This window comes from Rutidosis leptorrhynchoides, chromosome 10 (assembly GCF_046630445.1).
Source record: "Rutidosis leptorrhynchoides isolate AG116_Rl617_1_P2 chromosome 10, CSIRO_AGI_Rlap_v1, whole genome shotgun sequence".
NCBI lineage: Eukaryota > Viridiplantae > Streptophyta > Magnoliopsida > Asterales > Asteraceae > Rutidosis > Rutidosis leptorrhynchoides.
Genome location: NC_092342.1, coordinates 21,286,946 through 21,301,977, shown reverse-complemented (window position 1 = coordinate 21,301,977; position 15,032 = coordinate 21,286,946).

Genomic DNA, 15,032 nt, shown 5'->3' with positions numbered 1-15,032 from the left:
TGGAGTCTTCGAGGAAAAGATGGAGAGAGGAGGTGAGGGTGTACGTACCGACGGAAATGCTCTAATGAAGATGGAAGGATTGTGTGTGTATTTTTTAATTATATTCTTGAGGCTTGCTAAAGCCGATGATTAAGGTCATTTGTTAAAATAGTTTGTGTTTTTTTTAAATCATCATCTTTACTTATTAAAAAGCTCAAGTGGGAATACATCAAAGATGCTGAAAGTCAAATTATGATTATGAATGATGCGATCTATTAATTTTAATTTGGAATTCAATATAACGATAATTATTTTCAAGTTGGTATTCTTTAATGGTCAAGATTAGTTACATAAAAAAAGTTAGTTGTTAGTTGATACAATGTTTTCATCCGCAAAATATGTCATGTGTCTTGCACGATAGTATTCCCTCCTAGTGGCGCCTTTAATATATTTTCATTTTATTATTTTGATAAACCCACAAAAAATATATGCTATGGACTAATGGACCTTAAATAATTAACTTAAAGCTTTGAAAGTTTTCAATTAATATAAGATATATATATATATTTTTTTGAAAAGCAAGCAAAATCTTTATTAATTATGTGAAGTTTTGATCTTTTGTAAGAAATCAATGGATCTGTGGAATCGTGTACATGAATGGTGAAATTTGGGACAATTTTCGAATCTTAGTATTGGGGAAATACTTCGGGGAAACCTATCTACGACGTTTTCAACTTTCGGGAAAAAAAATTGGCAAGCAATTGAATGGGTTTGTGCGTATTTTATTTGGAAAAATCGAAACAATATGGTCTTTCGTAAAAAACAATGGACCGTTCCGGTGGCTCTCAATGAAATACAAATCAAATCCTTTGATTGGATTTCGAGAAGATCTAAAGGAAAAAAGTTCGATTGGTTAACTTGGCTAAACAACCCAAGTGTTTATCTTCTTATGTAATCGTTTTTAGTTTTTTGTATTTGTGTTTTTGTATTTCTTGCTTTGCAATCTTAGCAAATCAAGCCTCGTGCAATTGTAGGTCGTGCTAGTTCATTGTTAGCTTCTATCTTGTAATCGTGTTTTTGTCCTAATAAAAAGTTTTGCCTTGCCTTTCAAAAAAAAAAATTATGTGAAGTTTTACATGGAGCTCTATACAATCTATGCAATAAAGATGTTAACACGAAATTATTGGATCCGTTACATGCCAAATGTAAAGGAGATATGTTCACGAAGAACTTGATGACAAGCTGACAAGATGCAACCAACAATACCGATCAATCGATGACAAAGTTGAGCGCAAATTACCAATTTAATCATGTGGACATGCCTCCAGTTGCAGTTGGAAGAAACATATACCAAAATCTACTTAAAGGAGAAGCAGGGAACGATGTTAGTGTTGAGTGTGTTCGTGTTAACTAATGCCCGTTCGTGTTGATTTGATGCAACATAGAAAGTGAGATTTATTAGTCATTGTTGCCATTCGAGTGTTGTTGTTTTTACTCGTTTAGATATCCAAGAAAAGGTATAGGGTTGAATTTCAGATAGAATTGTAGTAGGACACCATTCTTTATTGCTAAAAACCTTAAGGTTTCGGTGTTTCCAAATTATGTAGATCGCGACCCATTTGGTAGCTTGTCATATGTGAGATCCCTGTGGAGAGTTGGCGAAGGGTTGATTGTTAGAAATGATGTCCTCTAGATTTGAAATAGAATTTATCGATTGATTCCACCAATGTAGCACCAAGTTCCAAATATAAGGTATATTTACTTATAAAAGACTAGTTAATTTAATAATTTTATAATTACATATTAATTTCTTATGTGTAATTTTGAATGTTTATAAAATATTACACTCCAACTAATGTTCTTTAAATTCTTAATTAACTTATATCTTTAACTTATAATTTAGCCAAAGACATATACACATATAATAACTTCTAGTGAAAGTTGATCCTCAACGATTAAAACGAAACTATCAATCGTCTTTCAGTATGAAATTATTTCATGTATATATGAAGAAAAAAAAATCCGTATAAAAAAACCTACTTTATTTTAATTGGACATAAATCGTAAATTTAACGGGACGACACTGAGCGTATAGCATGGTTGGTTGATGAGGCATTGGAGCTTATGCAATGAACAAAATGATTAGGGTTCAAATATGTTCTAAAATGTTGTTGTCTTTGTGAGCTCAATTTACCTCTCGCATGTTGTCAAATATTAAACCTTCTCACGTGAGTCAAGTCAAGTTCTGGAACTAAACAATAAACTTCAAAAGCTGTGATTTACAACCATAAAATAAGTAAGCATCATATCATATTCTTGGACAAATGTATACGGCCAGGATAGGGCCCAGAACACATTAATTTGTTAATCTGAATCATAATTTAGACTTCTTTCTTTGGGCTTGTGTCTACTAAATACAGAAATAGAATAGTAATTGGGCTCCAAACAATTTATCGGGGTCAGGCAAAATTTGGACTTACCGATTCAATCTTGTGATTTAGTCATATAGATACTTCGTTTAAACTGAAATGAAACTTGCCCCAGTGAATCAACTACTTAGACATTTAAATTCTAAACTCGTATCTCTAACAATGCTATCTCAAAAGTATAGATTTATTAAACACAATCATCGTATATAATTTTTATATATTATATATATATACACCCTCTGTCTCACAATAAATTTTTTTAGTGATCAATCTAAAATATAATATTCTCTCCGATTTATTGTCCATGTGTCATTTTCTCTATAGCTCATTATAATAGTTATAATTTTTAAAGGGAGACAAAATGATTTATAGTTACTTTATGCCACTTACTTATATAATATGTAATCTAAATAAGATGTAAAACGGACATTTAACTTTTGAAATAAAATTTTAGACTTATATGATATCTAATGTAATAATGTAATTAAATCAAATCAAATTAAATCAAATCAAACTTTTTATATATTAAAAGAAACATAACATTAGGCATATGACATGATAATGTTTCGTAGTTTAATGAATATTTCACTTATTTGATGAGCTGGTTAAAAGATTATTTATGATTAAACTCTTCACAACTTATTACTGAATATAATCCTTTTGGTATTGAGAATTTATCCATCTCGATATAGATGTTTATATTTAGACATCATGTTTGAGCTAATAGATTTATGTTCTTAATATCCCGTCATAATCAACATTAGATTAGATGATTGATTAAGATAAAATCTCATGATTGATTTGAATGACAATATTATATTTATATTTATCATAACTTCGAATAGTTTATTATAATGTTAACAATTGTAATTTCAGCAGTTGATTTGGTAATACAACTAAAAATTAATTTCTTATTTTTATTATTAATTGATTATTCTTGTTGTTTACTCGTAAAATTTTATAATTCTACACGAGTTATAAATTAATTGTAGTTTTACTTAAAATTAAGTGAAAATTATTAAGGAAACTTTTTGAAACACAGTTATGCCATTGAGAACGATTTTGTAAAACCCCCTCTAATGTCTTGTCCGTAGGTGTGCTTAATATTGTCGACAATATTAGCAACTAGCCAAAGGCTAGTTAATATTGGCTTGCCCTCAATTCCGTGAATAAACAACATTTTTCATATGGAGTAATATTGCAAGTTTTTAGGGTACATTTTGTTTTTAAAGTTATACTTTGAGTTAATTAATTAATTTAGTGGTTGTAAAGATATGTTTTTGCTTTTAAAGTTCTACTTTTAATTAATTAATTTGGTAGGAGTAAAGAAGTGTCGGAAGAGTATATCATGAATGACATTGAAATGTGCTAAGTTAGTAATAAGAAGTAAATATTGAGGTGATGTTGTAACACTATATTAATTTTAAGAAGCGTGTCACGATGAGAAATTGAGAATATTTTTATTAAATGGGCAAATTTCATTTAAAGGTAACTATTTTACCAAGTTTTTCTATTCTAGATAATCTATTTCACTTTGCATCATTTAAAGGAGTACATTATCAAAAGTTAATCAGAAAGAGGGGTTTTGAGGCACGTTTTATACCAGAGTTTTCGACCAGCGGTCTCGAGACACATTCTCAACTGCGCGTTTTTGAGGCGTGTTTTTCAGGCGCGTTTTTTGATCCACGTTTTTATTGCACATTTTTAGGCACGTTTTTTACCAGAGTTTTCGACCAGTGTGTTTTTTACTAGAGTTTTTGATGTTAAAGCGGATGGGTACGAAATACTATTATTTTTATTACGAAATACTATTAAATACGATACAATTTACACAAGTTATTTATTTATTTATAGAATGGATATACCTAAACCTTGCTACAACACGTATAGGCAATGTACCTAATCGTAAAGTAGTGTAGTTTTTAGGAAGTCCGGTTCGTTCCACAGGGATCCAGCTATTGCGTACACTATATTTTTTTACAACTTATATTTGTGTATATATATATATATATATATATATATATATATATATATATATATAAGTATTATTATTATTATAAAAGGGGGTTTTACCGTTTAATGACCGGTTTGTCGATTTGAAGTCTTATATCACAGTTAAAACCTAATGCAAAATATTAAATATAAATATAACTTAATTTAAAGCGTAAATTAAATGACAATAAATAAAAGTACGATAAATAAAATGACGATAAATAAAAGTGCGATGAGATATAGATTAAGAGAATTATGCTTATTTAAACTTCCGTAATCATGATGTTTGACGTGTTGATTTTAGTTTATTACCAAGGGTTAATTGTCCTTTGTCCTGTTTTATTTGATACGTCCATCTGGTTTTGTCCATAATAGTCCATCGGTCATAAATATAAAGTGCGAGTATCCTCGTCAAATTACCCTTATACCCGAAGTCAAATATTCCAACTATTGGGGACTTAAACTGTAACAAGGTCTTAATACTTTGTTAATGATTACACCAGGTTATCGACTGTGTGTAATCCAAGGATTTAATACGTTGTTAACAATTACACTAAGTATCCTTGTATGTAATCCACCACTGTTTTAATGAGTCCATTGACTATTAATTCATTCCCATGTCCGGTTAAATGAACGATTATTAGTATTTATAAATATCCCGCCCATCGTATCCGATCTAGTGTATGTGGTTATTTATAGATACGTCAAATTGTAAATCTCTATATTAAATTAACGAACTATCATTCAGTTAAACAAATATAAAGCCCATTAATAACCCATAGTCCAATTTCCACAAGTGTCGGTCTTTTGTCCAAACCCCAATTATGGTCCAAAGCCCAATAACCCCGTCTTTAATATTTAGTCTAACATCATGATTACTTTGGTTTAAATAAGCATAATAATAACTTAGCTGCGAGACATTAATTTAAAAAGGTTGAACATAACTTACAATGAGTATTAATCGCGTAGTGTTACACGGACGGAGTTTCGACTTACAAACTTAAAACATTCGCTACTATAACCTTATTATTATTATTAACTTAATATTAAAATTATAATTAAAATATAAATATAAATATATTCTGAGAGAGAGTGAGAGATGAAGGTGTACTAAACTCGTCGAATTTCGCTGCTATTTATAGAACCTGACCTCACTGTTATAGCCATGCGATCGCATGGATTATAAGCTTCCTGGCCATGCGATTCATGGACAGGCTGTCCAGCTCCAATCATTGATTTAAAACGTGGGCGGCTCGAATATTTAATATATATAATATATTATATATAATTATATATAATTATATATATATATATATATATATATATATATATATATATATATACACACACATATATATATATATATATATATATATATATATATTATATTATATTCTTGTGCAATGTTGACTTGTAATTTTAGCTCCGTTGACTCGCGTATTGATGCTCGGTTTATGCCTCAGTTCCGGATTTTCGAACGTCCTTTTGTACGATTTAATATCTTGTACTTTGCATTTTTGCGACTTGTACTCTTGTAATTTTTAGACGTTTCTCATCAATAATTTAAATCACTTGGATTGTACTTTGTACTTTTTAGCGTTTTGGTCATTTGGGTCTTCAAATCTTCGAATCTGTCTTTTGTCTTCACCTTTCATTATTTAAACGAATATCACTTGTAAATAGAACAATTGCAACTAAAAGCTTGTCTTTCTTGAAGGATAATGCTATGAAATATATGTTCGTTTTTAGCATTATCAGTTTTCGATGCGCATCGATCGAGGCGCGATTTGGACGTACGATTTCGACGCGCATTTTCGAGACGCGTTTTTGATGCGCGTCGAAATCACGCCTTGAGAACATGCGTCAGATACGCTGGTCAAAATCGTGTCACGATCGATGCACATCGAAAACGCATCTCGAAAACGCGCCTCAAAAAACGCACCTCGAAAACGCGGGTCCGAATCGCGCCCTGAAAAATGCGCCTCGAAAACGCGCGCCAAAAATGCTGGTCGAAAACGCGTGTCAGAATCGCGCTTCGAAAACATACGTCGAATTCGCGAATTAAAAATGTTGGTCGATAAAGGGGTTTAACATGTTATGCAAAGTTGACACTTAACTGAGAAAGTTAACAAAAGTTAATGACGCCATTTTTTTGATAAACTTTTGATAACGTACCCCTTTAAATGATACAAAGTGAAATAGATTACCTAGAATAGAAAAAATGGGTATGATAGTTACCTTTAAATGGAATTTTTTTTTCGAAACGCAAAAAGGTTTTATTACTAACCACACGAAACAGGCCGCAGCCCATGAAACAACCACGAGGAGCATACTGCTCAGCCCGAAGAACATACATAAAGAACACGATAGCAGCCCTTAGTCGATATTGAGGACCACAACAATGACATGTAGTTGCAGAGAAGGCAACTAAGACACGAGGACAAATTAGTACAGACAATACAAGACCTCCATATACATGACTTTACTTCGTTACATAAACTAAAGGACACGATAACCATTGAAGCCAATCCACCTTCATATTCTTCATACGAGCCGAAATCCATTCAAACGATCTAAGTTGAATTTCCATTAATGCCATAGGACCATTCCAACACTTGTTTGAGAACACTTTGAGATTTCGATTTCGCCAAATCAAATAAGCACACGACTGTGACGACCCGGAAATTTCCGACCAAATTTAAACTCAATCTTTATATGTTTCTGACACGATAAGCAAAATCTGTAATGTTGAGTCTCAAAAACTTTGAAACAGTTTACATGAATGCATTTGCCCTTTTACCAATCCCGACGATTCACGAACAATTACTTGTAAATAGATATGTATATATTTAAATATATATATAAATAATAATTTGAAATATATTATAATTAACTATGTAAAATAAAACAATATATAATAATTATTATTTAAAAATATATCTATATATATAAATGAGGTATATTGAATATATAAATATAGTTCTGAATTTATTTAGTAAACGATGGAAGCACTCGTTTATCATTCGATGGTTATTTAAATAAGTTAAGTTCAAACTTAGGTGATTTTAAAATAAACGGTGATCCGAAAATGAGTAATATAAATTTTAGGCTTATTAAAAATGTATTTAGGAACTATTTGTTGAATTTTAAAACTTTTTATATTTTTACTTGGGGTTGGGAGTGAATAATCAATGTAATTTTTATTTAATAGTTAATGATAGAATTTTATACCATAATGACCAAAATAATTAAATATATTTAATATAAAAATTTGGGATTTTTTCGAAGACTTTTATTCGCCACTGAGTAACAACGGGGTACGAAATAATAGTTCCTGAAAACTGTCGGTAGTGTCAGACAATTTAAACTCAAATGATTCATTTGATTACTGTGCATTCTGTGATCCAACTTTCATTATTATATTTATTATTATTATTATTATTATTATTATTATTATTATTATTATTATTATTATTATTATTATTATTATTATTATTATTATTATTATTATTATTATTATTATTATTATTATTATTATTATTAAAATTACTTTATAGTTATAGACACTGTTGTAAACGGCGTCCGTTGCGGCGTTTTGGTGACTAAACCGTTTCGATCCCGTCCCGTTTTCTTATAAGCCGGTCAGCGGTCAAAAGTCAGGTCAAATGCAGGAAAACTTGGGTCAACGCCGGTCAAAAGTCAGAAATTCTGTTAAAATCGGTCATAAGTCGGTCAAATCGATCAAAATTGACTTAGTTTAGTATTCCATTTTGTATTATATTAACGCTGGTAGCAATTATAGGTACAAACTTGTCAACGAAGGTTTTTTAGCTCTAAAATATGTATAAATATATATTTATATATACAAAGTCAACATTAGTCAGCATCCGTTTCGACCCCGTCTCGGCCCCGTTTTTTCCGTTGCGACGTTTTGAGGTAGCTACCGTTTCGGCCCCGTGTCGCGTCTTTTTCAACCTTGGTTATAGATATATGTATACTTGTTACATGATGATCACCACACACACACTCCCTCTATCACCTTCAGCCGCCACCAAGATCACCACCGAGGATCACTCTCAACCGTCATCATTCTCTTCAACCGTGAGCAACCAAACACGCCACCACCCACTCACCACCATTAACCAGTGATAATTATTTAGTTTCATTTTTGCAACTCATCACCAACCTTGATCAAAAACCCATCACCTTATTTCCTTTCATCAACCATCGGCTACTTCACCTAAACAACCATCGTGATGCAACTTTTCTTTGATTATGTTTAAATCAAAAACAAACTGCAACCACTATTTTTTTCTGTTTTACCTTGATTAGAGACACAACTCAAACAAGCGTGATGCTACTCTCTTCTCCTGCCATTCTTATTGTTTGACGAACCACCACCTTCATTCTTGTAACCCACCACAACAACCATCTCTTCTCTCTCTCTCTCCTAAACTTCATCGTGATCCCACACCATAGCTATTTTCAGTTTCAGTTTTGCAAACCACCATCATGATCGTAAGTTGCTACAGTTGCTACGACTTCTACATCCTGCTTGTGAGAAAACAGTCGCAAATCACCAACCTGCTGTTGACCTTACTTCCTGTTCGAAATCAACTCAACCAGACCACCACCTGTTGTAAACTCATTGTTCCTGTTTATTACTGTTGCTGGTGTTCGAACCCAAGGATGACGAAGAAGGAAGTGTGTAACAGTAAGCATAATGAAGAACAATTACGCGCAAGGTATATGCAACAGTGATGAACGAGAAGCTTAATGATGAATGATATCGATGATGATTAACGAATGAATATCACGATGGTGGGGATGATGATTCGTTAAGAAAGATGATGATGTGTTTACAAACGACCCCACTCCCACTAATATCTCGTTCAATTGAAAATAACATATGTTAATGGGCCGTAAAAGATCTATACTTTTATGTTGGGCCATTTAATCCATTAGGTGTTAGGTTAACAGATCATGATCTATTTATTTTTCTGATTTAATGATTGGGCCGAGAATTGGATTATATAAATATAAAGCGGGGTTTAAATTAGATAAACAAGCACAACAGATTGGTTAGAGTGGTGTTTGGGTATTTGAGGGGTCACGGGTTCGAGCCTTGTAGCTGCCATTCTTTTTAGAAAAGGTTTTTCAAAGGGTATAACCTTTTATCTTTGTTCTATTATTATTATTATTATTATTATTATTATTATTATTATTATTATTATTATTATTATTATTATTATTATTATTATTATTATTATTATTATTATTATTATTAGTATTATTATTATTATTATTAAAATTATAATAATAATAATTATTATTATTATTAGCATTATAGCCAAGATTATTATTATGAAAGTAATAAAAATTGTTATTTTTTTATTTAAGATTAATATTATTATTATTAGCATTATAGCAAAGATTATTATTATGAAAGTAATAAAAATTGTTATTTTTTTATATTTAAGATTAACATAGGTAACATTTTATGATTTCTAGTATTATTATCATTATTAATGAAATTATTATTATTATTATTAGTAAGTTAATTTTATCAAAACTATCATTTTTAACAGATAAATAGTTTGTACATAAAATATACTTATTGCATATACTATAACTATATTAATATTTCATATAACTATATATCAAAAATACTAACATTATTTATATAAATACATATAACAAACTATTGATTTTTAAATATATATTAATATAACTAAATGTATAGATATTAATCATTTTAAATATATATACAAAAACATATATATATATATATATATATGATGTTTTGCGAGGTGTATACGAAATAGTTTATATTTTACTAGGAAAAACTATTAAATACGATACAATTTTACACAAGATATTTATTTATTTATAGAATGGATATACTTAAACCTTGCTACAACACTTATAGGCAGTGTACCTAATCGTAAAGTAGTGTAGTTTTTAGTAAGTCCGGTTCGTTCCACAGGGAAATCTTTAAACAAAGCTCAACGCTATATTAGTTTACTTTTATAAAAATACAAATATATATATAAGTAATATTATTATTATAAAAAGGGGGTTTTTACCGTTTAATGACCGGTTTGTCGATTTTAAAACTTTAGTCGCAGTTAAAACCTAATGTAAAATATTAAATAAATAAAAGACTTAAATTAAAGCGTAAAGTAAATAACAATAATGAAATTGTGAATAATAAAAGTGCGATAAAATAAACTTGCGATAATTAAAGAGTACGATAATTAAAAGTGCGATAAAATAAATTAACAATAAAAATGCGATAATTAGAAGTGCAATTAAATATAAAATAAAGGAAATTAAATATGAAATAAAAGAATTATGCTTATTTAAACTTCCGTAATCATGATGTTCGACGTGTTGATTTTAGTTTTATGCCCATGGGTTAATTGTCCTTTGTCCTGGATTATTTAATCTGTCCGTCTGGTTTTTGTCCATAACAGTCCATCAGTCATAAATATAAAGTGCGAGTGTCCTCGTCAAATTATTATTATACCCGAAGTTAAATATTCCAACTAATTGGGGATTCTAATTGTAACAAGGTTTTAATACTTTGTTTAATGAATACACCAGGTTATCGACTGCGTGTAAACCAAGGTTTTACTACTTTGTTAACAATTACACCAATTACCCTTGAATGTAATTTCACCCCTGTTTTAATTATTCTAGTGGCTATTAATCCATTCCCGTGTCCGGTTAAATGAACGATTATTCGTACATATAAATACCCCGCCCATCGTGTCCGATTGAGTGTATATGGTAATTTATAGGGACGCCCAATTGTAAATCTTTATATTAACATTAACAAACTTTCATTTAGTTAAACAAATATAAAGCCCATTAATAGCCCATAGTCTAATTTCCACAAGTGTCGTTCTTTTGTCCAAACCCCAATTATGGTACAAAGCTCAATTACCCAATTTTAGTAATTAGCCCAACATCATGATTACTTCGTTTTAAATAAGCATAATAATAACTTAGCTACGAGACATTAATGTAAAAAGGTTGAACATAACTTACAATGATTAAAAATAGCGTAGCGTTACACGGACAGAATTTCGACTTACACCCTTACAACATTCGCTAACATACCCTTATTATTAGAATTATAATTAAAATTAAAATATAAATTATAAATATATATATTTTACGTATATATGAGAGAAGAGAGATGGATGGATGGATTTTTGGTTCACCAAAACTCGATTTTATAGGAGATGTGGCCTGACTTTTCATGCCATGCGATCGCATGGACTTTCTTCTTCCTGGCCATGCGATCGCATGGCCAGCTGGGAGAGTTCACATGTTGCTTGTTTCCTTGTGCCGACGTTTTATAAATAATATAATATATTAAATAATTATAAGAATTATTGAAATATTATATTATATTTATGTGCATAGTTGACTTGTAATTTTTAGTCCGTTGCGTCGAGCATTGAGAGTTGACTCCGGTCTCGGTTCCGGATTTTCGAACGTCCTTGCGTACAATTTTATATTTTGTACTTTGCGTTTTGAATCTTGCACTCTTGTAATTTTGAGACGTTTCTTATCAATAATTGGAACCTCTTTGATTGTCTTTTGTACTTTTGAGCTTTTTGGTCGTTTGCGTCTTCAATTCGTCGAATCTGTCTTTTGTCTTCACCTTTTATTATTTAAACGAATATCACTTGTAAATAGAACAATTGCAACTAAAAGCTTGTCTTTCTTGATGAATAATGCTATGAAATATATGTTCGTTTTTAGCATTATCAAATATTCCCACACTTGAGCGTTGCTTGTCCTCAAGCAATATCGTCTTGAAATACTAGAATCACTTCTTTATTCTTCACACTTTGTACATCAGTGATTTTCTATACGGTGGTATAAACAATGGTAGTAACGATATGGTTTACAGTCCCACATGACTATAAAAATTTAGATCCATTAAGGAAATTGGATCTTTATGAAAACATTTGATCTTTTGAAAATTAAATCTAGTTTTTACCCTAGATAAGTTTTCCGGAATAACCCTTTACCGGTGTTTGCAAAATATTTTTGTGGGTTTGGTGGGTTTCAGATTTGAAAATTTTAGCTCAAAACTTGCGGTTTTGTGTCACCCACTTGCTAACCTTGTATTTGGAAAGCAACACGTCCAGTTTACTTGTCCCGTATATTACCTTTCGGTAAACTACCGTCCGGTTGAAAAGGAAAGCGTTGAACAAGCAACTGTTAAGGCAATGTCCCCTGACATGCTTTTAATTATGGTCTATAACGTGTCGGACGCAATTACTATCCTTGGTAGGAGCAATAGTAAAGCTTACCCTTATGATTTTTCGGTATGGCACAAGGTCCTGTCTTTGACCACTATGCAACCACCGTTCTTACGGTTGACACCCAATTTGGTTCAGGTGACCTAATGAATTCCAGGTGAATTCCTAGGATTTCACGTTCAATGGTAATGAACGCATTAAAAATAGGGTTTTCAGAAAACAAATCGGTTTGTAATTTTGATCAAAATATTTTCTCGTTCAAGCTCGAGTTTAGATATCATTGAATTCCATGAGTTTGAATTCTCAATCTTTAAGGTCAATCTCTAGGATTGAGTAATATCAGTCTTAAAAGCTGATTTTTAATCTTTAAGGAGATTATCCTTTCTGGGGATCTGATTCATTAGTCTTATCCAGCTAATTTGCATGGTGCCCCCCCATTTTACAAGATAAATCCTTCTCATGGTTAGGATAAATCTGACCACTTGGCGACCCTGTTTAATGCTGAGGTCCGTGGATTTCCTGCTGATTTTAGTGATGACTTTTCTAGATTTTTCGTCAACCTACAGCTGGTCTGGACGACAACTTCATGACCTAAATCAAGAAGCGCGTTTCTTTTTCCGGAAGACTTTACTTCCTTTTAATGATGGAATTGATTCATCGTGTAGATCCATCTTTTCTTTTCTTTCATTGGGTAAAACAATTTAGTTTAGTCCAAAGCAAAAGTATTTTCAGTTATTTGTTACAGATATATGTGACATATGTTTAAGATAACTTGGTAAATTTTCCCACACTTGGCTTTTATTTTCCTTTTTTATCGTCCTCTATTCCATTTTAAATGAATTTCAACATTTTGGTTTGTTTCTCAATTTATGTCCTTTCCGAGGTAACAATAATTTCGGTGTTAACACCTAGTTTTATCGTTCATAAATATGTATAAACATGATTTTGAGTTCATTTAATTGAAAATTTTGAAAAATTTTACTAGAATTGGGTAGTCAGTATATAAGACTAGGGCTGTTCTTTATTATCAGAGAGCACTAGATTCTAATACAACTACTACGTTACTAGTATTTTTTAATGGTTACCAAGTGTATAAAGTAAAATTTTTTTTTTTTTTTTAAAATCCGAAAGAATTTAACCCCTTCCCACACTTAAGATCTTGCAATGCCCTCATTTGCAAGAAATCAGTAACAATTTAAATTATTGAGGGTGATTCGTGTGAAAATGATTAAATTTTACCAAAGTTTTCAAATATATTGGCGTTTGTTTGCTGAATGATAAATGGTGCACATCATTTGTTCATTCCGTCTGTTGTGACATCACATTTATTTGTCATCTTGTCGTCAAAATTAGTAGCTTTTGCTGAACTTAATGCCAGTCTTTGAAAGTGCGCTGTTTTACCCTGTTTTGAACAATCGACAATATACATACATACAAGTATAATTGTGCATGGCAATTTGAAATGGGACTTAATATCCCACTTTCAAATTCTAAATATGAAATATTAGTACACAATAATAATAAAATAATAAAAATTACACAAATTTATCCAATAACATAAGTTTAAACATGAAAAAGTCAAAAGATAAAAACATAAAAATCATAAAAATAACCAATTGGAACTAAATCAGTCTGGATAGGGGTTCCAGTTCATCTCATCGGGTGGGTTCCATTGTTGGTTATAGGTGTTCTGATAGGCTTGGTTATAGTCATACCGGTTAAAGGGTGGTCGGATATCGGGGCTATGTGGCAGAAAATGAGCAGGTCGAGTAGGTACATAGTTATTTGGTACCTGATATGATAGCTGGCTCATGATTTGGTGCTGATGAACTAACCAGCTATCGTGTTGGCGTCGCCTATAATCCTCGTATACTCGCTCGGAGTTCCACTGCTCATACATAATATGTCTTGCCGCGTTCGTCATTGCTTCCTCATCTATACGAACGTGGACGTCAAGAATAGCATCTCGAAAGACATCCCTAATGTCTTCCGCCTCCTCCATTTCCTCGTCTGAGCCTCTCTCTACCTGAGGATGAGATCCCTCATAGGGTACTGCCTGGTTACGTCTACTTTTCAATACCTTAGCACCCACATAAACTTTCAATCCTAAGGGCTCAACCTGTTCTCTACAAATCTGTAATGGACCCCCTTGGTTTCTATCAACACCTAAATACTCTCCAATGAGAGTAACAAAAATACCTCCTCCTATTATACTCCCGTCCTGCATTCCCTCTACCATTTTAGATAAATAAAAAGCAACACAGTAAGGGATATTGACAAAGCTTCTAGGATCCTGAATACACTTTAGGTAGAATAAATCATATAAGGTAATTTTTTCTTTATTATGACC